Below are 27062 nucleotides of genomic sequence, written 5' to 3'. Positions count from 1 at the left end.
CATGCGGCTGTACCACCCTGGGACAGGACTTGGGTAGGACCGTGTCCTAGGCTCTTTGATGAGCACTTGGCTCAAGCAGTCTGTATACTCACAGGAATATTAAGGGCTGCCAGTGCGACTGGCCACTGTAAAGCAGGGCAATACGGACTTTGCTTGTGTGCTCCCTGCATCCCTTATTTCATGGGTCTTTGGATCTGGCTATAATCTTGCCTGAAATTTGCAGGTGTTTGGATCTAGAGTTCTGGGTTTGGGTGGGTCCATCTCATGATGGCCATGCAAAACTGCTGATCTAAATCACTGCATCTTTTTGATGCAAACCACTGCCTTGTGTTATGGAAGAAATGGGGAGGGAGGAAACACCATTGAATATTTCTTTGCAGACAAACCAATACAAACAAAAATTGGCAAATGAAATGAGAGAGTCCTTGTTGACACGGTAACCGACATATTTTTGCCTGTGTAATTCTTGGCAAACCCTGCAGGAAGTGGAAAAGGTTGAGACAGAATCCACATGTAACACAATTCTACACCTTCTTGAGTACAGCTGGCAAGCTGCCCATTCAGGAAATAAAAGAAATTGTGCAGGAAATGGCAGCATGCTCGATAATGGTCACGTCATACAGGCAAAGTAAGTAAGTGAGATGCACAAAGCGAGAGTTTTTTACTTGGGATTTCGTGCCATTATTGAATGTTTTGTCTGTGTGTATAGCAATAGCTTTAAGAGCAAAGTTGTGTGACATGCACACTATGAAAGCCAAATCCAAATCCACGCAGAACTATTTTGGAGTCTGTTATAATTGCAAAGCTCAGACCAAATACATTGCAACCTTTGTTAAGGGTCTCAAACTTTACAATGAACCTGGGATGGTTGTGAATCCAACCTGTACGGGATTCATGGATTGGCAGGATTTCAGTGTGAAATCAGGTGAAACTTGATGGCTGCAGCAGAGTTTCACTTTGGCTTTTTCAGTCCATTCACACCTGCAAGTAAGGTGACCAGACAGCAAATGTGAAAAGTCAGGATGGGGGTGGGTGGTAATAGGAGCCTATGTAAGAAAAAGACCCAGAAATTGGGACATCTGGTCACCCTATCTGCACATCAAAGCAAAATTGTCTCAAGCAAAATCACCATTGGTGAGAACCAAGAAGAACGTTCATTGAACCAAACTGTCCAGTGAGCTCAAGCCCCTTTTGACACTTCAGCAGTGCAAAGGGGCCATAAACCCGACACATCTAGGTAGCTGAGGATCCCCTGGTACAGGAGAATCCATAGAAGCCATAGGGCAACTACAATTGCTCCTTTGCCACTCCATCCTCATGGCCCCTAGTGTAGGGGGCTTCACTGTAACATCTGATCCTCTAGCTCTTCTTGGTTTCCAGAACACCCCCTTGGGTCCATGGACTGCTGCTCTTAAATTAGAAAGTCCCCAGCTGGCTCCAAAATTGTGAAGCTAGGGATAGTATATTGAACCTCCTTGGTCCGCTCCCTCCACATCTCACACCAAATGCAGTTCAGCTGGACCTGAGAATAATAATATTGCTTCCACTTGGGTAGTGCCTTTCATTCATTCAGTCATTCATTCTAAGTGCTTTGTAAATATTAATAAACTGAAACCAATGGGAACTGAAGCTGGTATTTAACACTTGTGAAAAATCAGGCAACACATTTAGATGCTTGAATCATAGAAACGTAGGGCTGGAAGTGACCTCAAGAGATCACCTAGTCTATTACTCTGCATTGAGGGAGAATTAAATATAGCTAGACCATCCCTGGGAAGTGTTTGCCTAACGTGTTCTTAAAAAACCCCAATGGTGAGGATTCCGCATTCTATGTAGGGAGGTTCCAATGCTTAACTGCACTTATTGTTAGAAGGTTTTTCCTAACATCCAAACTAAATCTCTCTTCCTGCAAACTGATTACTTCTCTTCTTATCCTTGGTGGACATGGAGAACAATTGATCACCATCCTATTTATAAGAACCTATTATATATGTGAAGACTCATTGTGTCCCCCTCTCAGCCTGAGGACATGGAAAGGAAATAAGCAAAGACTGGAAAGCTGTGTATTGACTTGAGCAACTGGACAAAGGTTGCATGTTTTGTTTTAGTATCATCATCTGTTTTGCAGTAGTACCAAGAAGCCCCAGTGAAGAACAGAGCCCCATTGTGCTAGGCACTACACAAACTCATAATAAGACAGTCCTTACCCTGGAAAGCTTAAAGTCTAAATAGGCCAGACAGACACAGGATGGAAAGGAACACAGACACAGAGAGGTGAAGCATCTTGCTCAAGGTAATGCAAAAGGTTAGTGACAGAACCAGAGAAAAAATCCATGTCTCCTGCCTCCCAGTTCACTGCTGGAGCCACTAGACCACACCGACTTAACTCACCATGTTGAGATTCTCACTAAAATTCTGTTCACGCTTATACCTATGTAAAATTGGAGTGATACCACTGAAGATATTCTGGCTTTATGCAGTTACTACTGATGGAACATTGATCTCTCCCACTCTTTCCCTGTGGCATACAATATAGTCTCCTGAGGGCTGAAATGCTTTAGTCTAACTAAAATCTTTGGGCATAGTAGCAGGATATCTGGGGGGAAATTAGTGGCCTGTGATATACAGGTAGTCAGATTAGGTGACCTAATGGTCCCCTCTGGCCTTAAATTCTATGAAACAACCAGAATTGTGCCGTTTGTTTAAGTCCATAAAGTTCAGTCTTGCTTTCTTGCTAGATAGCTAGTGTTTTTGTTGTTTGGTTTTGGATCATTGTCAAATTGTATTGCAGAGTAAGACATTTCCCTTATCCCATCATGTTTCCATAATATTTTCCAGTACTTAAACAATAGTCATATTTCTTATTTTTGTAATTTACTTGTTCGGAGAAGACAGGTCAGCTGAAGCATCTGTTTTTTTGAGATATCCTGGTTTTTTATACCCTTTTTCATCAGGGTTGATTGAGACACCAGGAGGTCAAATGATTTATTTAAGGTTACACAGTAAGTAAATGGCTCAGGTAGGATAAGAACTAAGGAATTTCTAGGCTTATAGGAAGTTGGTTTTATCCCTTTAATGTCTATCGATGACTTTTCCTCTATATTCCAGTGAAAAACAAAAACCAAAAAGTATATTTTGAAAAGCAGAATAGTAGCACAACTGGGAAAAAAATAGCTATAAATCACAGTACAGCTTTCTCATTATTACTTACCTTTGTATTACGGTCATGCTGAGAGGTCTCAATTGAGACCGGAGCCCATTTGGAAGGATGGTCTTATGTTTAAGGCATAGGAGTGAGACTCAAATTGCAGCTCTACTACAAATATTGGTGTGTGCCAGTTTCCCCATCTGTAAAATGGGTATACTTCTCTTTCTGGTCTAATTAGCTTGCAGATTCTTCAGGTTGGGGGTTCTGACAGTGTATATGTCTAACACCTAGCAGAACAGGGCTCCTATCTTGGTAGGAATGACTATATGCTCCTGTAATGCAATTCAATAGTAATAATGAAGGAGGAACACTGCTGAACTCAATGGTATTGCACATTATAATCTGGAGCAGATTAGCCCCAAGAACTAGCCATCTAGCCTTTGATCCCTTGGCTATTTGCTGGGGCTGGGAAAGGAGTGACTACTGCAAAGAACAGCTGCAATAACACGTTTAATTGCATCGACTGAATATTTTAGTGTCATGTAGCTTTTCCTCTTCCAAATAATCCTTATGCATCACGGCATCATGAAATGGTGGCACAAGTCCCACCAAATATTTCTTTATTTTCTTTTCTCCCCTCACCTTTTAGAATGGCATCCTATGTCACAGAGCAATTTGGGCTCTTCAACTGATCCATGACAGTATGCGCTCAGCAAATTCCAAGGACTGGTATGAGAGATGTATAAAGCATGATGCATTGTCTTTTAGAGACACCCACTGAGGCAGACAGCATCTCGTGGAATGGGGCTCTGATCTCAGTACTGTAAGACAGATAATAAATCGTAATAATAATGCCTTTAACATTGCATTTTTAAAAAAAAATAGTTTAGCCATCTTTATTCTATTATCCCCAAAAACCTAGTGCTTAGCCACACCTTCTTTTGAAATGTTTTAATTTTTTAAAAAGGATTTCCGAGACATTTTAGACACAGTCATGCAGTCTGACAAAAATAACCCGCTTTGCAGGTATGTAACAAGTAACTGGAACGAATGAAATCATCCTAGATTTACAAATTTAGCAACACGATTGAATATGAGACCAATTCTGATGTCAGAGGGAATGTCTGCTTTTAGACCATGGTTTCTATAAGGTGCTCAAATACTATGGTGATAAATGCAGTATAAGAACCTATAGAGAATAAAATGGAAAGAATACTTTTTTTTATCTTTATCCTTGTTAATTTACTAGGGATCATTTCAAAATGAGGAGTTGCACCCTGGGGATGTAATCCCATTGCCATTATGTCACTTGTGGAACAGGATGATCCAGGATTGATTTTATTGTGTAAATCAGTAGCATAAAAGAGTTGCAAAACACTAAGTCATTCCTTCTTCCTGTACCTGCTCCTTTCCCATCACAGACTTTCCTCTTGGATCTTCAGTCACCATGAAGTGCTGCCCTTCCCTCCACCATCCACTTCTCCCACTCCCAGATCTGCTCTCCATTGACCCATGGCCAACAAGTCTTCTTAGAATCATAGGCTTAGGGAGGATCACAAGGGTCATCTTGTCTAACCCCCTGCCAAGATGCAGGATTTGTTGTGTCTAAACCATGCAAGACAGATGTCTATCCAGCCTCCTTTTGAAAACCTCAAGGAAAGGAGCTTCCACAACCTCCTTAGGCAGTTTGTTCTATTGTCCCACTGTTCTTACAGTTAGGACATTTTTTCTGAGATTGCCTTTTGTCCTGTCCTCTATGGCAAGAGAGAACAACTTTTCTCCATCTTTTTTATATGTCAGCCTTTCATGTATTTGAGGACCACGATCATGTTCCCCCTCAATCTCCTCGTTTCCAAACTAAACATGTCCAGTTCCTTCAGCCTTTGCTCGTATGGCTTGCAGTCCATCCCTTTGATCATCTTTGTCACTTGCCTCTGGATCGTTTTCTGTTTCTCCACATCTGTTCTATATGTCGGTGACCAAAATTGGACACAGTAGTCCATCTGAGGCCTAATCACGGACAACTAGATTAGTACTGTCACCTCCTGTGACTTGTATGCTATGCCTCTGTTAATGCAACCTAAAATTGCATTTGCTTTTTTTGCATCAGCATCACATTGTTGAGCTTGTGATCCACCACAACTCCCACATCCTTCTCAGCAGTGCTGCTGCCAAGCCAGTTATCCCCATTCTGTATTTGTGCATTTTGTTTTTCTTCCCTAAGTGTAGCATATTTCATTTTGTTGTCTGTAGCCCACTTCTCCAACTTATCAAGATCACTCTGAATTTTAGTTCTATCCTCCAAAGTGTTGGCAACCCCCCCTCACTTTGTGTCATCTGCAAATTTGATCAGTGTGCTCTCTATTCCTACATCTAGGTTATTAAATAAAGATGTTAAAGAACACCGGACCCAGAAAAGATCCCTGTGGATCCCCACTTGAGACCTCCCTCCAATCTGAACATCATTCCATTAATAGTTACTCTTTGTTTGAGGTTGTTTAACCAATTACATATCCACTTAATGCTAGTTCTGCTGAGCCCACAGTTCTCCAGCTTACTTATCAGAATGTCACGTGGGACTGTGTCAAGAGCCTTGCTGAAGTCCAGGTATATTATGGCCACCTCATTTCCCCAAGCCACGAAACCAGTTACCCCGTCAAAAAAGGAAATCAAACTGGCTTGCCATGATTTTTATTTCGTAAATCCATGCTGGCTGCTAGTGATTATGTCCCTGCCCCATCCTCCAGGTATTCACAAATTGAACATTTCAGACATTCTTCCCACTTCCCATTCCCAGGCAGTGGCCCAGCTCTTTCCAGCACCACTCTGGAATGACCATGACTGAGAACACCACGCCCATATCTCAATCCCTGCCCAAGAAACCACCCTACCCTGGTGGTTTGATGACCTGATGTTGAATTCAGGAATCCATGGATTGTTTTACAGCTGTATGGAAGGGAAGGCATTTCTAAAGAGCCATTATTCTGAGTGATATTTTCAATATTTTGTACTACAGCAAAATTCAGGTTTACATAGTTGGCCTCTCTCTTTCTCTCTCTTTCACTTGCTCAGTTCATTCATTCTGATTACATTAGCCAACCTTCAGCCCTTTGGTTCTCATTCCCCCCTCAGCTCTTGTCCTTAGTGACCTATCAAAAATCCCCACCAAGGCTGTCTTTATTACTTCCTTTAGAATTCTGGGATATAATTCATCAGGACCTGGTGCCTGTCAACTTTTAATACTTCTAATTGCCTATCTGTTCTGATATAATCATAAAGTCTTTTAACATTTCACTTTTCCCCCAGGAAAATGTATCCTAGTCTCAGGGATGTGACCTTCAGCTCCCTTTGTGAATGCTGAGGAAAAGAAATCATTCAGGCTGTCAGTAATACTATCAACCTGACTGTCACTAACTTCCCATTCATGCTTCTTAATGGCTTTGATGGTATTATTGTCTCACTGTTTACTTCAACATTCCTAGGGGAGGCTGTCTAAGTCCTTTTTAGTGTTGTGTCCCTATCGGTCCCACAATATTAGAGACGCAAGATAATATCTTGTATTGGCCCAACTTCTGTTGGTGAGAGAGACAAGCTTACGAGCTTACACAGAGCTCTTCTCCATGTAAGCTTGAAAGCTTGTCTCTCTCACCAACAGAAGTTGGGCCAATACAAGTTATCACCTCATCCACCTTGTCTCTCTTTATATCCTTTGGCGTTTTTGTTTCATCTGCTCCTGTAACCCCTTCATGGTAGACCTTGTAGAAGTCTTAAACTTTTGTTTGGTCTCTAGATTTTAGGAGTTAACCAACTATTTGATAGAAGATGGAAACCTATGGGAACACAAATGGAAGTCTGCCTTAAACTAGAGAAGGGTGAAGAACAGAACCCCAGATCAGGATAATGTCAGGAAAGGTCTGATTCAGATCAATATGTCACAAGCGGCCTTTATATTTATAACGGGCTCAATAAAATCCCCAGCTCTACATAGCCTCATATGTTGGAAGATTTCAGGTTTATCTTTGCCTTTAATTAAACCCAGATATTCAGATCTATGTTCTAAGCTCTACCATACATTCTTCTGCAAGGAGTTTCATCAACCAAGCATGCCATAAAAACTGAATGACCAAAGGACTCCCCATGGACAAGACAATGAAATTGCAGGATGATTAGTAGGCTCGGGCCAGCCTTGTTTCACAGGAACTTAGAGGAATGTGGCTGAGTTTGTGTCATTACATTGCACCATGCTGGATACTTTGAAGCAATATGAAAGCATCTGTGGAAGTGGCAAGAAGAAAGACAAGCATAATTGCAGGTGTTAGATTAAAAGTGATAAAACTCTACCCAAGGAAACATATAAGAAGAATATAAAATAGATATTGAAAATACCTGAAAGGTCAAAAATTGTCTCCAGCTGACAGTGGTGATCTCTACAGCTCTTCAGTCACTTGGACCTTGGTATCAGGAGCAAGAAACGTCAGATGAGGCTCAGTTTTTTGATAATGCACCATAATTGGCACATAGGCCTTTTGATGCTCATCTACGCAGGGGTGAAATTTACCCATAGCACCCACAGCACTGGAATTTATGAAGAGCATGTAAATTAATGAGTAGGGAGCTAGAGGCACACAGGGGCATCTGCCAAAAAGTACAAAGAACAATTCAAATCATTTTGAAACTTTACACACACTTCAATGTGAACTGAAAGATATCAGTGCTCTAAAGAGGTGTGTGAATTCCCAAAAATGTTCTTCAAATGGCAGAAAGAAACAGAGAATGGAGAAAGGTGCTGTTGCAACGTGTTATTCGCTATGGGCCTAACCCAGAACAGTGAAATCAGTGGGAGCCTTTCCATTGGCTTTGGATCAAGCCCTATGACTAACTTTGTCGAAAGTCTTTTAGACCGTGCCAAATGTTTCATTCTCTTTTTAAATTTGGACAGCCGTGCCTTTGCCTGTCTTTTCACAATTATCATTCAATTAAGTATAATCAAGTTTGTGCATATACAAGTATATTTATCACTATACAGTTATGTTCATTTTAATACCATCAGTTTACTATCTTGTCTCTCTCTGCTCCTGGAGTCTATTCAATGAGTTCCATATTCTATCAGAGTTTCCCATTTTGAACTTGATTGTTTGGTTTCTGCCCTTCTACACCTCACTTTAACTTTGATTTTCATTTTTAATTCTCAGTCTAAAACATTTGTGACCCAAGCTAATATACTGGAGTCCAGATTGTCCTCTAATATTATTTCTTCAACCTTATTCTCTGAATTACTTTAGAATCTAGTCTTGTTCCTTTCCCTGTCAATTGATACACAGATTGAATTAGAAAGCACGCACTTACCAGATCTAAAATATATTTCCAGCCTTATTTCCTCTACTTAATGTAATCTAGTCTGTGTCTGGGTAATTAAAATTGTCCATTACCACCACTCCAGTTCATTTACATGTTTTATCTTTTTAAATGTATGCAATAATTATATAATATGTTTTGTTCCTACTGGCCAGATGGATGAAAATTTATGCAGGTCGGCAGGGCTTGTTACTGGAACTTATCTATAGCCATGAATAATGATCACACTCTACCATTTCCAGGTTTTTCCAGGCTCTGGATTTTAGTGACTACTGTACTGTATTTTCTTTCACAAATGAGAAATGTATGTTAGTTTGTATACCAGCTTCCCTCCACTAGCGCTTGTTAAAAATCTTCCCAGGTGTAACACCGACACCCCTGGGTGGGGCATCAGCAGTGGGGATTGAATCTGGGTTCTCTGGATCTGAATGCATGAGCTTCTACTGCCTGATCTAAAACATCCAGCTCTCTTAGCTAAAACTGTGGTGGACATGGCTTACGCATGGATGGTGTTAAAGATCAACAATTGAGAGCCTGAGGGTATGTCTACATTGCAATTAAAAACCCATGACTGGCCAATGGGGCTCGGGCTAAGGGGCTGTTTAACTATGGTGTAGATGTTCAGATTCGGGCTGGCACCCGGGCTATAGGACCCTGGGAGATGAGAGACCCCCAGAACCCATGGTCCAGCCTGATCCTGAACGACTACACCGCAATTCACCCCGTGAATCCAAGTCAGCTGGTTCACGCCAGTCATGGGTGTCTAACTGCAGTGTAGACATAAAACACTCCAGACTCTGTGGGTATCTAATGCTAAGTCCACAGAGCAATTCAGTAAATAAATATTTCTATTGACCTCAGAACAGTAGATGGAGCTTTAGAGTCCACAGAAACAAGATGGCTACTGCTGTAACCATTATTAAAAAAGTTTGCTAGAAAAAAAATAGTCCATTTCTCAGTCCTTCCTATTACTTTCTTTCTTCTCTCTACAAACAGCAGAGGAACCATGCTATCTATGTTTCACTTCCCTCTGCTAAATTTCATTTCCCCATCCAACTACCTATCTCATTTGCCCCTTTTCTTCCCATTTCTCACTACTCTTCCCTCTTCCAAAATGGCCTCCCTTTTCTCCTCCCCATATTGCATATAGTTCTTCCACTTAACATTCTCCCTCACATCCTTTTGGGCAAGATCTTCAGCTAGCGAAGTGAAAGGAGCTATGTCAGTTTACACCACCTGAGGATCTGGATAGCTGTAAGTTGCTACAAGAGCCTACTCCAGCCTAACTGATGAGCTGAAAACAAAAGGAATGGTGAAATTTTTTTTTTAAACCCACAAAATAAAGATACACGACATAGGACACAAATCCTGTCCCAAAGGAGAAGGGTGCTGATGGAATTGAGGATGGCAATTAAAGAAGGCAGATTTCTATGCATCTGTTTATACCCGGGCTGCATTTGGCCCACAAAATGTTGTCTTTATTAAAAAGTATCTTGCAGTTGCTGCTTTTAAGACTTCCTATTAAAATTATACTGGGACCAAATACTAGAAACAAAAATGGCCTGCTGTGCATAGTTAGGTGAGATTTCTGTAGAGATAGATTATTTATGCTATCAATATCCTTTAGTGCCAATAATAAAAATGCAATACAAATTGTATTTTCTGTTCATTTACAGTAGTCAATTTCTTGGCCATGTTAGTTTCATTGTAAAAAATAAAACTACTCCAGTTTACACTGAGAAGTACCTTTCTTCCAACTTTTTAGCTATACCTCTAGGTGATAAAATGATTATGTTATAAATCTTTGCAAAGCAATTCAGAATGGAATTACCAATGCAGTCTAAACTATGGAACCACTTACACAACACTGCATTGACTTTAGCTCAGGGATGGTCTTACATTTTTCAGGAGCTTTAGAGAAGAATCTGTTTGAAGACTCATTTGTCTTAAAGTGGTGTGACAGGCACATTTAGTTACATATCATAGTCCAACCTACAGTATTCAGCCAACTCTGAACATTACTGATAGAACATTAGAAAAATTTGCATAAAACCACATTGTTTAAATGATGTAAAATCAGAAGCTAAGCACTAAGATAACATCCACAACATTCCAAAACCCAGAGAAACACATTGCACATCTGGTTAATTGTTCCATTAGTTCATGCTGTGTATAGTCCACACATCTCTCTGTTGGAATGAAACAAAATCCTGAATAGGAGAGGGATTATTAATAGATGAGAGGAAGTTCATGCATGCGATGATTTAGGTGGGCTCTATTTCTTTAAGGCCTGTTTCATCCCCATTGCCATAAATGGGAGTCTATTAGCTTCAATAGGTTTTGGATGATGAATTTAGAACATATAGTTATACTAGAATAGTAGCATCTTCTCTACCAACCAACATGTGTTCATATATTACCAAAGGGGGGGGTGCAATATGGGCAACAATATTTATTTTTGCTTTACTCCTTCAAAGGTACAGCTAGTTACCCCCATTTCTTTGACAAACATTCAGATGCAATTCTGGCTGCACTTCTTGGAACTCAGTGTCAGGAATATCATATCTCAAGGATCAAAAGAAACACATTCATTAAGCCTGTCCAGCATCCCCATAATAATCTCCTGAAATGGAGTACGGTACTTCACAACCACCTTTCCCATAAAGTGAAAAGATCCTCACTTCACTCCCTTCCCCTGTTGCTTGAAATGTGTCAGAGCTTTTACTATCCTAGAGGAAAATGCAAATCCTGTTTAGATACCTTAAAATATGAAAGAAACATACTGATTAAGTAGACTGCCTTTTATTTCTTTACCAAAGGACCCCATCGTGCTTTGGGTCCTCAGGAGGACATCTTCAAGAACTATAAAAAATGCAATTCCCAGAACTAAGGATTTCAATCTTTCATCTCTCCAGCGTTCAAGAAAACAACCTTTATGAGCAATGTAACCAGGGTGTTAAGTAGCAATTGACACTTGACTAAAACTGACATTTATTTTTTTGATTAAACCTATCCAAGCCAATAAATATATTCCTGTGTATTACAGCAGTGTATCTGAGGTAAAGCCCAGGAATCTAAAATTAATTTTCCAATATATAAATTATTTTATGGGAGTGGTAAGTTTTTCCTCATGGCAGAAATGAGATATGGGGTGAGGGTAGGAATTGAATATAGTATTTTTTCCTTATTTCAATGAACAGAGAGAATACATATATTGTGTACAATATCTGCTATGTATGCAGACAGTGACTAGGTATAAATATGAGCAATGACATTTCAGGGAGGATGGGGGACATCTTGAATAATAAATTTGAGCTGACATTGAATACATTTAGGTTCAAGGCAAGTTGTATTAACTACAGCAACAGCTGAGAAGGGTGGACCACAATATCTATTTCCATTAAGAAATCCTATTTTCTGAAGTTTAGTAGCTGGCAAAAAAAAATAAAAAATCTTACCATAAAAAACTTTTCACTTACAAATGACATTTCCCCCCGAAAAGAACTGATGAACAAAAGTAATGTGGCTATTTTGATAGCTCTGAAGCTATGCAATGAGAGAAAACAAACATTTTAATAACGTCAGATGTTTGGTCTTCATTAACAAAAGGCAGCAGCTGACTTTTGAAAACCACCACCGCTTTGGATACTTAGTGGTACGTTTTTATAGGCTCATTTGCAGCAGATAAGATACACAAGTCTTTATTAACAAGGATTTCACATTTATGACCCAATCCAGCAGTCCTAGCTCTCACTGTTACTTTAACAGTAGCAACTCAAGGCCCTTGTTTGGATTGAGGCCCAGTTGTGCTAGCTGCTGTACAGACACAGAATAAGAGACAAACCCTGATTCAAGGAGCTTAAATGGAGACACATGGTTGAAGAAAGAAATTATTATTATCCCCATTGTATTAATGGCAACCTTATGCACAGAGAGATCAAGTGACTGCCCAGAAGTCCCACAGGAAATCTGTGACAGAGTTAGGAACTAAACACAGATCTGAATCCCAGTACAGTGTATTAACCACAAGACCTTCCCTCCTTCTTAGACACAGTGGAAGTTTCGCTGGTGGGAATTACGACCAAATTTGGTTACATGTCCCACTCATTTAAGAAGCCAACTAGCTGCGGCTGATGTACCAAACCTCATTAATTTAGTTCCAGGGGGTTTTAAAGCTTCATATGCCTTTAACAAAGAAACACTCACTTGTTACTTGGAGATAAATAATTATTTCAGTTCACTGAAACCACTTAGCAGTCAAGTTTTATTCAGTCGTACACTTAGTATTATTGAACAAAGGATTTAAGTATCCCTGATTAATGGGTGAATCATAAGAGATTTTGATTTGGTTGAGGAAAAAAAAAACAACTAAGAAGTTCGGATGGTGATGCTTATACAAACCTCTCAAGCCAGCATGACAGGGCTATAAATCTGACAAGAGCAGATTCTCGAATGAAATTTCTGGCACATCATCTTGTAATCCTAACCAGCCTTTAGAGCAGCTTATCATTGTATTTCAGCACGTCTGGTTCTAGTCCTGCCAGAACCTGGAAATACAAAAGGCAAAAACTACAACAGAAAAGTTATTCAGACTTTTTAACACTGCCAAAGAATACTCGGTTGGAGCTGGTTTCTAAAACCAGGCAGAGATTCCAGCGCATCTTATTCCATCTGAACTGGTTTGCTCTTTTCCCTAGAGATGATTGTTTTCAACATACTGATGTGATTACAATTTCAAAGAGATTTAAATACTTTATCTCAGAGTCCAGAGATAAGTGAGCTACTTAGCCAGCTGAAGAAATTCTGTGGAAAGTTGTGAAAACATTTTTTCTGTTTGTTTTTTTAAATTCTGTCCTTTACAAAATGAGAGCGTGTTTCTATAAGGTGATAACAATGGGCATTGAAGGTGCTGCTCATCTCAAAGACGTGTAACCCTTGCAAGAGAAAAGCCAGCCAGAAATATGTGTACCGGTCTTCCATAATATAAAAGTGGACCTGGATGACTGCAAGTTATTGGCTTTCAAAATCAAAGCTAGTCTGAGAGTTCAAGAGTTTTTGCTGAGGCTGAATGCCTCAAACATCCGAAGGGTCAGCTGAGATACAGCTGCATTTTGAAAGTCTTTTGCTGATATTGTCAGTTGTCTTCAAAATCCTGGCCAAGTGAATTTTTAAAAAGTCAGCATCCCCTTGGCAATGGTTCTGTCTCCAGGGTAGACAGGGAAAAAAGCAGGAAAAACTGCAGAAAGACCTTGCATGTTGGAGATGCCACTAAACTGTTGCACTGCCTCACCCAAGTTTCCTTAGATTTTGTAAAGTGCATGAAAGTTCAGTGGACAGGCTGTGTATTTTCCTTGAAGCATTTGCTCATTCTTTAAAAACTGTTTTTGTATCTCGACCCTCAGGAAAAAGCTGTAGGACAGAGCACTGCGGTCTACCATTGCCTATAATAATATTCTTTTAATGCCTGAAATTTAAAAAGGCAGTATTGCTAGGAAATGTAATGATCTGAAGCCAAGCACACACGCCATTAGCTGGGGGAAAGGACTTTTTTTTTAAATTGGAGAAAAATGCCAGTAACCATATTCATGAACATTCTTTTTGCACTATACGTACAGTACATGACTGTGTTTAAGTTAATAGATACAAGGATGTCTGCTTTACCGCTGATGGCTTCTCATGTACTGAGTGGTTATAGGAATTCTATCAGAAGAAAACCCTTCAGAAATTAATTATGCTTTCAGCTGAATGCTAAGGGATGGGCCCTCAGCTGATGTAGATCAGCATAGCTCCACTGAATTACACCAGCGGAGGAGCTGGTTCTACAGCTCTTTTCTTTTCATTGAGGCATCACTCTGGTTCTCTGTCTTCACAATTACAGTAATTATTTATTTTCTAAAATCTATTTTAATTTATCCCCAGAACAAGGGTCTCTCAATCTCTGTTACCATTATAGCGTCACGTTAGCACAGATTTTAAAATGTAAATTGATCTGTTTTGATTGATTTTGTCTGACCTTTTAAAAATGAATAAAAAGTATTTAAATGGGGGTAATAAACCACTTTAGGTAACTCTAAACACTCTGAAGTATAATAAATGTGCATGGATTAGCTTATTAATAGAGCGGAGAGTTTAGAGAATGGTCCAGCGAGCAGGCCTTCTGTGAGAAGAAAGAAAAGCTTTCCAAGCTCTGAGCTTTGGGAAAGCAGCATCAATGTCAATGGAGAAAATGAAACACGAGGAACAGGAAAGATAGCAAGATAAAACAATATTAATACTAGTACACTGCACTTCTAAGGGCTAATGCAAAGCCTGCTGAAGTTAACTGAAGTCTTCCCAGTGGGCACTGGATCGATACATCAGGGTGAAATCCTGGTTCCATAGAAGTCAATGGGAGCTTTGCCCCATATTTCAGTTGGGCCAGAGTTTCACCATTGTGTCATTTATCCAGCAGCGGATAATCACATTTGCTGTGCAGCACTTCCAGACTGAGGAGCAATGGATGAGCTTATGGCTCAGTCCCCAATCATCGATGTGGCAGTATATCGTACTGCCACCAGACCAGCAGGTTGGTTTTATATCGGATGAGGAAAATTTTGTTGCTTTACCACGGACATGTAAAGCCGTGTCTGGGAAAGTTGCTCATGTGGCCAGTGCATGGACACACGCATGTTTTGGTAAGCAAATGTGTCATTTACGTGCACACAGGAGTGCACAGATTTTGCAGGCCCAGCTTGGATACTACATTTGAAAATCTGACCCATGTGGTAGAATCCTTTGTCCCCTCTATCATGTTTTGTTTCCTCCCTTACCTGTTTTTGGAATAAGCAAAAAAACCCCAAAAAAACAAAAAAAAAACATTTGAAATGAACTGTTGGGACTCACAAAAATTTTGGAAGAATGATTTTGCAATGGGGAGATCTAAGACACCAGATATTGTGCTTTATTATTGTTTAAAACAGCTCATCAATTATTGGGAGTGGACCACATCCACCCTAACTGAATTGGCCTTCAACATTGGTTCTCCACTTATAAGGTAACTCCCCTCTCTTCATGTGCCAATATATATTTATGCCTGTATCTGTAATTTTCACTCCATGCATCTGAAGAAGTGGGTTTTTTACTCACAAAAGTTTATGCCCAAATAAATCGGTTAGTCTTTAAGGTGCTACCAGACTCCTCGCTGTTTTTATGACTCTAATAATCTCTCTAATCAGAATTTCTCAGGAAACACTGAGAGAAGGAGAAGGAGGATACAGATCCTGATTTCTGCTCATGCTATGCTGATGGTGTGCTGAGACAACTGCCTATCATGCTGACCAATATTGTCTCATTGTTTCCTTCTACTGACCCATCAGTCTATGTGTATCCATCTGTTTGGGGCAGAGACTGTCATTTGGTTCTGTTTGTATAGCACCTAGTACAGTGTGTTCCTGGTCCATGACTGGGGCTCCTAGTTGCTAAGGGGAGCATACATAATCGTAGAAGCGTAGGACTGGAAGAGATCTCAGTAGGTCGTAAAGTCCAGTCCCTGCACTGAAGGCAAAACTGTGTAATAACGAGACCATTTCTAGGTGTTTGTCTAACCTGTTCTTAAAAACCTTCAATGACGGAGATTCCACAATCTCCCTAGGCAATTTATTTCCGTGCTTAACCACCCGGACAGTTAGGAATTTAATTAATCTCCAGCCTAAACCTCCCTTGCTGCAATTTAAGCCCATTGCTTCTTGTCCCATCCTCAGAGGTTAATGAGAACAATTTTTCACACTCCTCTTTGTAACAACCTTTTGTGTACTTGAAGACTGATATGCCCTCTCACCCCCTTGTCTTCTCTTCTCTTCTCCAGACAAAACAAACCCAATGTTTTCAAACTTGCCTTGACTTTTAATAATTTTTGTGGTCTCTTCTGGACTTTCTCCAGTTTTCCACATCTTTCCTTAAATGTGGCACCCAGAACTGGACACAATACTCCAGCTGAGACCTAATCAGTGAGGAGCAGAGCAGAAGAATTAGTTCTTGTGTCTTGCTTACAACATTCCCGCTAATACATTCCAGAATGATGCCTGCTTTTTATTTCAGTAGTGGTACACTGTTGACTCATATTTAGCTTGTGATCCACTATAACCCCCATATCTGGGGTGACCAGATAGCAAGTGTGAAAAATCAGGACGGGGGTGGGGGTAATTGGTGCCTATATAAGACAAAACCCTGGATACCAAGACTGTCCCTATAAAATCGGGACATCTGGTCACCCTAATCCCCTTTCACAGTACTCCTTCCTAGGCAGTCATTTTCCATTTTGTGTGTGTGCAATTGATTGTTCCTTCCTAAGTGGAGTACTTTGCATTTCTCCTTATTGAATTTCATCCTATTTACTTCAGGCCATTTCTCCAGTTTGTCCAGCTCATTTTAAATTTTAATCCTATCCTCCAAAGCATTTGCAATCTCTCCCAGCTTGGTATCATCTGCAAATTTTATAAATGTACTCTCTATGCAATTATTTAAATAATTGATTATGGTATTGAACAGAACCAGACCCAGGATCGATGTCTGCAGGACCCCACTTGATATGCCCTTCTAGTTTGGACTGTGAATCACTGATGATTACTCTCTGGGAACTGTTTTCCAACCAGTTATGCCCCCTTCTTATAGTAGGTCCATCTAGGTTGTTTCTCATTTGTTTACGAGAAGGTCATGTGAGACAGTATCGAAAACCTTAAAAAGTCAAGATATACCACAAGACTTGTTACCCTGTCAAAGAAAGCTATTAGGTTGGCTTGACGTGATTTGTTCTTGACAAATCCATGTTGACTGTTACTTATCACCTTGTAGATGTTTGTAAACTGATTGCTTATTTGCTCCATTTTCTTTTTGGATACTGAAATTAAGATGATTGGTCTGTAATTCACTGAGTTGTCCTTATTTCCCTTTTTGTAGATTGGTACTATATTTGCCCTCTTCCATTCATCTGGAATCTCTCCCATCTTCCATGAATTTTCAAAGATAAATCGCTAATGGCTCAGATGGCTTCTCAGTCAGATATCTCCTCGACCACAAGCTGGGGATGGATCACTTGACTATTACCTGTTCTGTTCATTCCCCCTGAAGCACCTGGCACTGGCCACTGTTGGAAGACAGGATACTGGGCTAGATGGACCATTGGTCTGAACCAGTATGGCCATTCTTATGTTCTTATGTCAGCTCCTTGAGTATTCTAGGATGTATTTAATCAGGCCCTGCCAACTTGAAGACATCTAACTTGTCTAAGTAATTTTTAACTTGTTCTTTCCCTATTTTACCCTCAAATCCTACCTCATTTTTAATGGCATCCACTATGTTAGATGTCTGATTGCTCCTTTTTTGGTGAAAACTGAAACAAAAAAAATCATTTAGCACTTCTGCCATTTCCACATTTTGTTATGGTCTTTCTCCCCTCACTGAGTAATGGATCTTCCTCTTGCAATGATGATGATAATAAAAGTTCATTCAAAATATTTGACAAATATTTTGAATGAACTATTATCAGTTTATGGGTAATTTACAAACTGTTCATTTCATTATTTGTAGTATGGCGCTGGTTATCAAACAAACCTGCTCCCTAATTGGATGACAAACTTTTTTGGATAGGAGAACAACAAATAATAGATAATAAATGGCAATGCTCTTCTTCACACATGAATATCCTTGTCCATATGTGAATACAAGTATTATCGTTGTACCAAGAACAGTCATTCTCCAGCACTAACACCAACAAAAAGCTGCTGACAGAGATGTTCAATGGTAATGAGCACAGATAGATGTGAACATGGTCAGACTGAACAGCATGACGATGAACCATTTACAGAATAATTTAAAATACGGTGAAAAGTCTGACCAAAATGAAAATAAATCAGGGAACACAAAAATCACAATCCTTAAATCACATCATGCTGAGAAATCAAATTCAATTTGTGCTAAACACATCCTGTAGGCTAACCTGTGTTTTCCAACTCTGTGACTTCCCCTCTAAGCAGCCCAATGTCCTGCTGTATATTAATGGCCCACGAGTTTTGTTTTAAAAATAATGCCTCTATAGCTCAAACAAACCATCTCAAAGCTCCTGTGCAAACAGTATACTGGGATGCAATTAGAGTATTCGTTTGTTTAGAAATAGAATGGGAAATAGACCAGGACTAATAAATCCAATCTCTAGAACTACCATCCCCTTTTTCTAGATTTATAGAGTTGAAAGCCAATGCTGTTTACAGAGGTAAAAATCACCTCCCTACTCTTACACCTCTTTTTATGCTATCAAAGTCTACATTAGCCCTTTTTGCCACAGCATCACACAGGGAGCTTCCAAGCACACTTAGAGAGATGTGCAAACAGAAAAGATCATGAGGGATTATGATTTAATTCAATGCCATGTGCTTCACTGGATTGGGCTCTAAATGCTTTCCAAAGTTACAAAAGCATAATAAATATGGGACTTATGGTGATGGACCTTCAAAGAATCTTACACGCACCAGTTGGCTCTAAAACTACATCATGAAAAGTTGATCCACTACAGATTGGAAGCAATATTTTTAGTGAGCCGTTTTTCAACTTGAGGGAAGAAACACTTTGTTTTAGAAGAGGACAAATGTTAGATGGCTGAACGTTGGTATTCAAAAGCTGAACTCGAAAGGCCCAATTTTAACTTATACCCAAGTTAATTAAGAGAAGCTCCACTGAAGTCAAATGTTTTACTCTGGTGTAGGTGGAAATGGAGCCCTCTAGAGTTTTCCCTCTAGCAGCTTAAAAATCAGAAAATAAAAGGGCAGAGTCTCTGCAATACAGTAATCCTCTTGTAAGTAGTTATTGGATGAATGGATTTTTTGAAGAAACTAGAAGCTGCTTGTTACAGGATAAGTAAAAGCTCCTTCAGCTGTAGCCAACAGCCGTTTAATTTAAACTGCATTCATGTCGACAAAAACAGTATCTAAATTGCATGCACTAATAATATCCTGCCTATGTATTTTGCTTGTAGATGGTCATTAATATCATAATGACCCCCCTGTGATAGACAGAGTGCAGTGTATGCAACTATCATACTTAGTTTATCACAGAGGGATAGTCTGGCTTTAATTCAGTGCTGGATAACTAGGGTATTTTCAAGAATGGTAATGTGACTTGCACTGTATTTGGGGAGATATTACACCGAGGCCAAAATGATTCTACATTAGGGGCTTTCTATATTTACTTCTTCCATGGGCCATGTCTTGCATAGCTCAAATTTTCACAGAAATGACAATGCAGGATGGTGAATATGTCCTAAAGATAGGCAGGGGCAAATGAAAAGGAAGGAGAGCAAAACTAGCTCTAATGAGCAATTTTTCCAAATGTTTTCTTAAAATCTGACAGCAGCTGGATGCATTTTTCAGCCATCTAACAGAACAATCACCATGCAGTCCATAGAATCCAGTTAGAGTGCAGTGAGCCTATTAAAACTCCTCTTTTGGAGGAGATGTAAAAACCAAGGTCTGACAACTTGCGGCCTTAAAAGCTCCTTTGGCAGTTTTAATAATAAATAGAGGATGTTAATCCCCAGCATCCTGGCCAAATCCTAATCTCGGGAATTCTCTACTGTGACATTCCCCAGGGTACAATCTGAACTGACGAACAACTGTGTCCCCTTGATTCTCTAGTCTGGGGTGCCGTTTACACTGCTTTGCTATGACTAGCCACCACTCCCAATCCTGATCACATATAGCCACTAGAACAGGGATCAGCAACCTTTGGCATGTGGACCATCAGGGAAATCCACTGGTGGGCCAGGACAGTTTGTTTACCTGCAGCGTCCACAGGTTTGGCCGATTGCAGCTCCTACTGGCCACGGTTCACCGTTCCAGGCCAATGGGGGCTGCGGGAAGCACCGTGGGCCGAGGGATGTGCTGGCCGCTGCTTCCCATGTTTGTTCCCATGTCCTTCACATGTTTGTTGATGTCATGATCAGAGACTTGGCAGGAGGAGAGGGGTAATGTGGAGGTCGCTGTCTCTTATTTTTATATCCTCCTCCTCTCTTTGTCTACATCCCTGTGGAGGGTAATCCTCAAACAGTCTATAGTGTATGTGAGATTTGAACCATCTCTGAGACAAAATGTAAATTTCTTGTTTACACCTACTCCCCAGCTGGTTAAGCAGGAAATGGTACTTTAACACCTTGTTGGTATGCTAGTGTTCCTTTGACTCTGAGAAATTGGTTTGTGGGCATTACCCAGAACTACAACATATTTCAGTAACCATCAAACAGTAAAATTTTATAGCTTTTCACAATGTACTATCACACACCTTTTAAGAGGATAATATTCAGCAGGCTATGAGCTTTCAAATGATATCTCACAAGGCATACTTTCTGTAAAACATATCATGACCTTATACAAGTGGTGAACATGGGGTACAAAATGTCACATCTACCTAACTGCTTTACCGTTTTAATTGGAGAAACTACCTTTGTCTTGTTACCATAGCTGTGGTACACTCTTAAAATATTGCTGAGTTTCAGCCATGGAGTGTGTGATCAGTTTGTACATGAAGTTTGTTTGACATGTGAAGTGTTTTTGGGATTAAAGTTATTTCTGTGAATGCCTGTAGGATCATTATTTCTAATGGATTTCCCTCTATTCTTCAAGTAGCCCGGGTTAGTGTATGCTGCCCTCTGGGTCTTGTGCAAAGCATGCAATGATTCCCTGGTTGAATCTTCCCCAGGGACTGGACTAAGGAGCTCTAGATCTAAAATCATGAACCTCTGCTACCAGGGTGAAAAAGCCCAGGCCCATGAGCTCAGAAGCAGAAAAAGACAACAGCTTTTTTTTGGTCTGAGGAGTGCAAATATCCACACGGATATCAATGTGGGTAACATGTAATAGAAATCTTGTTTTGCTTGATTTGATTTATGTACTTAGAGGTCAATCTTCTGTGTTTGCAGTGCTGTAGTGGTAAAAAGAGAACTGGCTAAACTGAACCGAACCAAACTCCATAGTCCCCAAATGAGCAGTGGGTAAACTCAGTTTACTCTTGACTACACGACTATCTTAGTATTTTGTCCTTTTAACATCTAATGACATAACAGGCCTATACTTAAGATTTACCTCCCAGCATTTAAGTTTTAAATATTGTATTTATGATTATGTGGCAGCATATTCTGTGTAGCTCATTCCTATCTTACTAGCTAAACATACAGTTTAACCCCTTCCATGAAAATCCATCAAAATGGCTTCATCTATTGTTCCTGACCACATGGGGGCAGGTTCAGCCAATCAAAGAACCAGAACCAATAACACATCATTTTTGTGACCAAACATAACTAACCACTGCAAAAAAAAAAAAAAATTGAGAAAGAAAGAATGAACTTTCACACAATTTCATTTAACCACCCCCTGAAATTTGCTCCATATTCCCAAACTCAAAACCCTCTTCCCACCCTAGGATAGTTTGATTATTAGACATATACAATACGTGGCGGTGAAATAAACATGTGACTAAGGTAGGTTTTATTGCATTTATGTGTGGTTTATCTCATTGAAATATGAGAGTCTAGCCAATTTCTCTGTCCTCCACATCTAATGCTGTGTCAGTTTTACTTACTCTCCTTATCATCTGACATCCAGGATGTCCTTTATATTGTGACACATTATTGAAAAGATGGAAAATCTTGGGCAAATGCCGTTGCCTCTCTTATTGGTCATTATGTCCTGATCTGAAGCAGTAGGCATGCTTCCCTCCTATTCACAGGTGTTACTGCCCCTTTGTTTAACAGCAATTCTTGTTGCCTTAAAAAGTAATTCACATGAAGGATGATAAGGAATCTTGAGTCTCATAACATGTTCCTGTTTGCTCTCTGAACACACTGATATAATCAGTTAGGCTGGCTGGAATTTAGCGAGACACACAGTCAACCTGTTAAAGAACTCACACACCACAGTGATGTGTGTGGTTTAAAAACCTAGATTAGATATCAATTGTAGCATCCATAAAAGAAGTTAAATCCCATGCACTATTCCTGGAGCCAATATATGGAATATATTTTGGCCTGGCAGAATCTAATTTTAAAAATATATAACTTCAGTGGATAACAACGTTTATTTATAAAGCATTTTTTTAAATTTTTATCTGTTTAAATTTTCACACTTGCACAAAGTTCTGGGTTTTAAGCAATTTATTTAAATTTTCACACGTGCGAAAAACTATGGGGGGGGTCAGACAATTATTTAATGACAGCTGATGTGGAGAGTCAAAATGTTATAAAGCTTTATAACCACTAAAATCACAATTTGTCAACATCTTATGGCAAAGTGAATAGCCTTAAATCAAACTCTAATAAGTTCTCAAGCATCATTTTTCTTACTTTGCCTGTCTGTAAATTTTGATCTTCATCAATGGAAATATTTTTGTTGCTTTGTGCATGTATGGTAAAAATTGATATTTCTCAAAATTTACTCATAAAAATCCAATCCTTCCAAGCCTACATTTATTAAAAAATGGTTCTTGGTTTTGAATCTATCAACTATTCTATATATATTAGGTGAATAGATACAAAGTCAAGAACAAGTTTTTTATATATATATGGTTACAGTAGCAGTGGGGGAGGTGCATGTCTTTGTGACTATTGCATTTCAGTTAAAAAAGAAGAATAAAAAAATATAGTTTCCAATGAATGACAGTGTAGTGGGCAGGGTGCTCCAGGGGACTGAATAATGGTCAGAGATGATCAAAGAGCAAAATACTGATTTGCAAATATTTTCACTGAGTTGGGTTTGCTTTTTTTCATTGACCAATGGTCACATTATTTATTAATCATGAATATCTAGGCAACCTCTGGATATTTATGAATCCCAAAAGTTGTACGGATCTTGGCATGAATTATTATTTACTTGAAAAGTCATATTGGAAGTACATTATTCATTATGCACCATGTCCAGCCAGGGAGTAGAACTGATACCATGTTACATAGGAGACCATATACATACCAGAAGTAATAGTTAAAGTCAGTGGCTCACAAACAGTCCAGGGTCTGAAAAATTATTCATTCTAACTATTCTGCAAATACTTACACATAAAGAAGATGACATTTCAAGAAGATCTGTATTATTCTGTGAATGATTCGCTGATCAAAAAGAAAGGGTCTATAAAGCACAATAGGGTCGACGACTGATGCTTCTAAGGGCAATGACAATACAAATAAATAACCATCAATAAAAATAATAAAGAAGACTTGTAAACAATGGTTCAATTAGCTCTGGCCATGGGATACAGAGACTTACACCTCCAGATCTTAATTCAGTCATCTCATTAAATTATTAAAAGCAGCAAAGAGTCCTGTGGCACCTTATAGACTAATAGACGTATTGGAGCACGAGCTTTCGTGGGTGCATGCATCCGACAAAGTGGGTGTTCACCCATGAAAGCTCATGCTCCAAGACGTCTGTTAGTCTATAAAGGTGCCACAGGACTCTTTGCTGCTTTTACAGATCCAGACTAACACGGCTGCCCCGCTGGTCTTAAATCACTAGAGGCCCTTACTGTTTTGGAGCTATTTGATGGCCACTATGAAATGAACTGCTCGGCTCATTCTAGTTTTTATTTGACAATTGTCCTCTATTTGACAAAGAATACTGGACAAGAGCCTCCACTGTTGCAAACCAGTTTAGCTCCATTAAGGTCAATGCAGCTATGCAGATTTCCTCCAGCCCAGATGATGACTACTGGAGATGGGCATGAGACTCAAAATTTAAACCTAGATTAAGATTTCGAATGCCCCAAAGACTGGGGTGTTCAGCTCCAGGGCTTTGTCTTAAGCCCTTCTCTTACTCCTATATTGGCATTCCCGTTGGTAGTCTAAACAACCGAGAGAAGCTAAAGAAAGAAATCCCATGGCAATTGAACTACTCACTCATGCCTAGATGTGGTCACTGCAGGGCAATGTGCAAAAACTGGTACTGCTGCTGTCCACACTGAAGCTGTGGTAGAGAGGCGGACGTCTCCTCCTGCTGCAGTAATCTGAGGCATTGCTTTCAACAGCATGTGAACAATTTTCAGACAAAAGCTGATTTTTAAGTTGATGCTGCCCTTCCGGCTCCCTGTGGTTGGAATGAAAGACCTCACATAACCTCTATTCTTGGGGTTGTAAAAATCTATTTGCATTCAAAAAAGAAAGATCAGCTACCTGTACATTTGTAAGAGCAGATGGAATATTCTATCCAGTCATGATCATCAGCTCCAAATCACTACCTGAGCTTTGTTTCCTTTGATAATCATTCAGAAAACCCGTGTATAGCTCAAGCATGAGTTCCAGTGGGAAGTAAGTATGCCAGTCCAAATCCTTAGGAGATATAAATCAGCGTAATGCCACTGATTTTAATAGAGCTCTGCCATTTAACACAAGAGAAGGATCGGACCTAATAGTTTCTTTAATTCTTTAGCAACTTTATAACACAAATAGATGGATATTTGTTTGTACTCAGGGAAAAATTACTCGCTTTAGTAGAAACCGACAGCCCTCTCTTTTTCCGACCTAACTCAGACTAGCAAAACAATCAACACTCTTTGTGCAAAGCCTCTAACAGACAGTGGGGTGGATTTACTTTAAGTGCTTGATTTTTCTGCTTGTTTGTGTGTGTATTGCAGGCAAAAATATAACACTAAAGTTCCAGTTAACACAGCTCTGAGCAGGAATATATGTTTCTTCCTTTGTGTATGATTTCCATAACTATTTTCAGGCTTTGATGTTATTCATCTCCTGATTTTCAGTTACCTCAGCACAATTGTCTGTGCATACCACCTGAGAACAAATGTGAGACTTTTTGTAAATAGGGCACGGAGATGCACAGAAGAAGTTTATCACGGGAGCTGGATAAATAAAACAACATTTTTAGGTTACTATTCATTTACATTTTAGTACACATTTCCCTTGGATTGGTCTCCTGGCTATAGGACCCCTTGTGTGACCTCAAACCACTGATCTAGACTGCCCTTTGACCTCTCTGATCCTTGGGCATTACTCAGGGGCTGTCTTTCACTATGGGTATGTGCAGAACTTAACACGAGGCCCAGATTTTAGCTGGAACTTCTAGACACTAACATAATGCAAATAACTAATTATTGACCAGCTAGCATATAAACTATACACTACATACTGTCTATAGATATTCATTTAATAGATTTTTATACTCAGAGAAACAAGGTCTGATGTTCCTTTGGGGTTTGACTTAGAATTTACTCCCCTATAAGAATTTCCATTGACTTCTTGTGTGAAGAAGAGTTTATAAATTTGGGCCTTTAATACATAAGAAATACATTCATTAACATAGAGAATATGGGCCACGAAAGTTCAAGAGTTGATGGCAGAGGAGGTTGACTTCCTTAAGGGGCTAAGTGATTTCTTCATCCCTCGAAGTAGAAGGTACTTTAATATCCCAGGAGCCTGCATTTTCCTGGAGGGGAAGAGAAACGCTAAAAAAGATTTTCCACTGCACCAGAGCAGATAATAAGGCAATTAAAGCTTTTAGCACTATTAAAAGTTGACAAAGCACCAGGCTTAGATGAAATACATCACAGAATTTTGAATGGAAATAGCCAGTGAAATAGAAAAGCCCTTGATGAAGATTTTTGATAGCTCACTAATGATAGCGTTAGTACCAGACAGAAAGTAATTTCAATATCTAAGAAAGGAGCTGGGTTAAAGAATGGGCACATTTCACCTGGATTTCAAGAAATTATTTGATAATGTACCTCAAGATGGATTAGTTTGAAAAGGTCATGCAGGATGATGTCGGCAGTGCAGGTGGCAAAAATATTGAAGCCAGTCAGAAATTGTCCTTGAGTAAGCAGCCAACGGTGCCAGCAAAAGCAGTTCAAGGTGTAATGGGACCATCTTTTTCAAAAATCAGTAATGGAACCCCTTCCATGACAACATGTTTCAGGGTTGCAAAATTCTTGTGCAGAAGGTGAAGGTACATAGACGTTAGTCAGTACTCTCTGGTGCTCTGCATTCTGGCTGTTTTAGTTGATCTGCTTCTCCAGTCAGAAATATTCCATTTTGGAAATAGACCAAAGAAAGAGGTAGTTCTGATTCTTCTCCCTGTGCTCATCTGTCTTTTGCTTCCGCGCTATGGTTAACTGTTATGTCTTGATCAGTTATTAAAAAAATCTGAATTTGATTGATTAAAAAACCAGGACATTTCAGGTATGGCAAAAGGAATTCTTGGGACAGCCTATGAAAAACAGGAACTGTCCCAGTAAAACCAAAATGTTTCAGCTCTTTGGTTAAGGGGCAGCACCCTCAATAGTAGAGACAGAAGCAGAGCCAATACGGGAAGGACCACTTTGCATAAAAGATGCAAAGTTTTTAAATTGGCTAATTGCATAATATTGGTAAGAATTAGTAAATATGGAGAGAGAGAACAAACAACATTCAAAAAGATTTGAATACGGATAGGCTTAAGAGATCAAATATGGCTTATCCAGCCAAGTGCAAAGAGGTGCATGGGAAATACACAGAGGATTAAATAGCAAAAAGACATTTGGGAAAACACAACTCATAATT

This window comes from Mauremys reevesii, linkage group 4 (assembly GCF_016161935.1).
Source record: "Mauremys reevesii isolate NIE-2019 linkage group 4, ASM1616193v1, whole genome shotgun sequence".
Classification (NCBI taxonomy): Eukaryota; Metazoa; Chordata; order Testudines; family Geoemydidae; genus Mauremys; species Mauremys reevesii.
This window is presented reverse-complemented; position numbering follows the sequence as displayed.